The sequence below is a fragment of the Quercus robur genome, chromosome 5 (genome assembly GCF_932294415.1).
Source record: "Quercus robur chromosome 5, dhQueRobu3.1, whole genome shotgun sequence".
Lineage (NCBI taxonomy): Eukaryota > Viridiplantae > Streptophyta > Magnoliopsida > Fagales > Fagaceae > Quercus > Quercus robur.
Window position 1 is genome coordinate 47,418,889 of NC_065538.1, and position 3,561 is coordinate 47,422,449.

General features: G+C 36.1%; 1 long non-coding RNA gene across 1 annotated transcript; it reads right to left on the reverse strand.

Annotated features, from left to right (window-relative positions):
- Positions 1 to 452: 452 nt before the first annotated feature.
- On the reverse strand, positions 453 to 2,466 carry LOC126726151 (uncharacterized). The gene is made up of 2 exons (XR_007655735.1): positions 1,828 to 2,466; positions 453 to 773 (listed from the first exon to the last, which is right to left on the reverse strand). It is a non-coding gene; the product is annotated as an uncharacterized LOC126726151 (long non-coding RNA).
- Between the last annotated feature and the right edge of the window lie 1,095 nt (positions 2,467 to 3,561).

Here is a 3,561-nt window from a genome sequence, read left to right on the forward strand (position 1 = left end):
GCCACCTCATCAATCTCGCCACCATCAGGAGTGACAAATCTCTCACGCTCTTGGCGTTGCCTATGGCCATGCTCTGGAGCTGTAACCTCATCCACATGCCTTACTTTACACGCTTTCTTTTTAGGAAGCATAATGTACCAAGGTACTTATACCTACACCCAAGAAACAAGCAAGTAAATCACAAGGCAACATAGAAGGTTAACATAGAAAAGATAGGTAAGGAAAAAGAATAGCAGGTGGAAGCTGAAACAAAGGAACAAAATAAAGAATTCATCAAACCCCTAATGCTCTGACTTAAATCAAAATTAATTCCTATTTTCAAAGTCTACAGAATCATAACCTAAGCTCTGATACCATAACTGTCACGCCCCAAACCCCAAAGGGTCCAAAGCATGAGAGAGACGTCTCAAGTACCTGTAAATTTTTCCTTTTTGACAATTCAATCCACAAAATTCTTATCAAGTGCCAACAACAAGAATTATCATAATAATCCCATAGAATATACTTTCAGAGTAAGTCAGAGCTCTAAGCATTAATTACAAGGACGATAGGCCACAAAAGAATAGAGGTCTGAATAAAACAATTACATAACAACAACTTGTCCCATCAGTGGAAATACAGTCATAACCACTATAATATACAAAAGAATGAGTCAAGCCTAGTCTAAGATGTACACCATCTAATATATCCATTACAAAAATTCAGCCTCCATCAGTAGTTAGTCTAACTACTATTAGCCACCAAAAAGCTGTCTCAAAAGATTGTTGCCTACTCTGAAAAGTTTATAAAAATAATGGAATGAGACAAAACCTAGTAAGTAGCACAATAATGGGGGGGGGGGGGAATGTAAGTTTCATCTTCAATAATAATAATAATAATATGACAAGAATGATTACATAATGAAGCACAAAGTTTCTCAAAGTAAATACCTTGAAACTATATACTATAATCTGTGACTATCAACAATATAATTTCTAAAACCATAATATCTAACATAAGATAAATTATCACAAATCTACCACACTACCACATAGACTGGTCAGGGGATCCACCCATTCACAATTGGCATGATATTATCCTCTCCGGTATGCAGACTCTTGGCTCCATGGACAGTAGCCTCACCCATACCCTCAAGGTTTTTCTCTCCCCCCATAGGCAGCAGAGAGAGTGCGTCAAATAGGACCTCTCTTGCATGTGGTCTCTTGGCCCCATGGACAGTAGCCTCACCCACACACAATCAAGGAACCTCTTCCCCCCATGGACAGCAGGGAAGAACGCGTCATCCAAAGTGAAAGGGCACTGACCTAAATTTGATTCCATTGTCACAAAGACTACGGAAAACCAAACCGGGTGATCACCGGGAAATCACACATGGCATAGGGCTAAAATCATATAAACTCACAGGTTACCTTACTTTGAAACACATAGTTCATATCCAAGTAATTTCAAAAAAACCTTAAATAATCTAACTTCTACAAAGTTTGTAAGGTTTTCAAACTTCATTCTTGTCAAAAGATTTTCTAACAATTTCTCAAATAATACAAGACAAGATAAGCATTTTTAAATTTTTTAGTACACCATAAAATCAATGATTTTCTTATCAAAGATTAAATAAAAGATGCTCATTTTTCCATATCAACAATTCATGCATTTCCCAAAATGCAATACCAAATATGATGCATTTTTCATATATAGTAAAGGTCACAACACAATACTTTTAAGAAAGCATATATCCATATATATCATTTTCCAAAATGTGTTTGATTCAAAAACAACATTTATAAGACATGGTTATTTTCCAAAAATACCCATTAAAAAGCTACTTACCTCGCAACCGCAAAATCCTAATTCTCCAAGCTCCAAGGGGAGATTAGCTAGAACCTAAACAATGTCAAGCAAATCTATCACAATGAGCACAAAGCTTGAAATTGTATCTAACTACAAATTAGGAATTGCCAAGTAAGAACTCAATTAGGCAAGCCTAGTATTCAACCTCACATGTAATGTATTCTACTTCCAAAATTTCTCAAAACACTTTAATTTGCAAGGCATAGACTCCCATTTATACTCATAAATCTTTTAAGGTGTCATATCTAACATCAAAACCTCCACACTTTACAAGTGCTTCCCACAAGATTTTTATAACATCATCAAGTGACCCATGACACCAAAATCATAATTTTCTCCAAGACAAACAATTTAAATCTTTAACTAGCTCCAAATAATCAATAAAAATTATATTCATCATCTATCACATATTATAACTCAAAACCTCTAAATTTTCACCACAACAAGCCTTAGATAGCCATCATTGTAAAAATCATGAACTCACTCATCAAATACATCCGCCAAGACCAAAATCCATACATATAAACACATGAATATCATTTCCAAAGCTCTTAAATCACATGAATAACATTATTAAAGCTTGAGTAAAATAACCTCAAACAAGAACATAATACTCATCAAAAAAAGATTTTAACTTTTACCTCAAATAAAATGATGAAGATGCTTTGGAGTTCCTAAATATTTTTCCAGTGATCTTGTCGGAAAAATGATGGTGAGATAGTGTGTTTTGGAGTGGAGGCTGGCGGGTGGGTGTGTGTGTGTTTCAGTAAAATGAAAAGAGAGAAAATGAAAGAAAGAAAGGAGAGAGCCGGCCAAAAGAGAGAAGAGATGTGGGTGAAATTGAGTGAATGAGAATGATGGGTAGTGGGGTTAGGTGGGGGCACATGTGGTCCACGAAAGTCTGACTTACATTTAAAAAAAAAAAACTCACGGGATGTTACACAAGGGGTCAAGGATCATACTTAGGTAATGAAACCAAACAATTGTACCCGCTTTGATACCAATTGAATGTTCAAATAGTGTGTAAAACACCTATGAACGTTTAGACCCCCAATTTACAAATTACCAACACAAGCTTATAATCAAACAATGTATGTACGGAATATAAAAATAAGTTAAAATAGAAATGGTAAATCAATCTAAACCGAAATTAATCACAGCCACAGCAATAATTAAAAGGAAAAGATTAAGGGAAGAGAGATGCAAACACAAAGACAACACATCGATGTGTTATCGAAGAGGAAACCGAAGTCCTAGGCGAAAAACCTCTCTGCCTCCCTCTAAGCAGTCAATAATCCACTAGAGAATGAAGTTGTGATACATGAATAGCAGAAGACCTTCCAAGCCTAATCTACCCAGTGCACCTAAGTCCTCCAAGCTTCTTGCTCCAATAGGGTTACACTGAACCTTGTCTTCTCTAACTTATCGGATCCCGCAATCGCCCATTGCTTCAACCAAAATGAATTGGTCTCTTCCAAACTGCTTCCCAAGCACGAAATAACCTCCTTACAGATATGGGTATGGTGAGATAAGGATTTGTCTAATGTACCTCTCAAAGATATATCAATGGAGAGGGTGAGAGTAGAGGAATTTGGAGAATCAAAGGATGAAGATTGCAGATAAGTCAATCTTGTTTTTTTTTAGGGTTTCTCTCTCAAAATTCTCTTTGGAAGCTCTCTACATTTCGCAGGTATAAGGGTATTTATAGTTGGG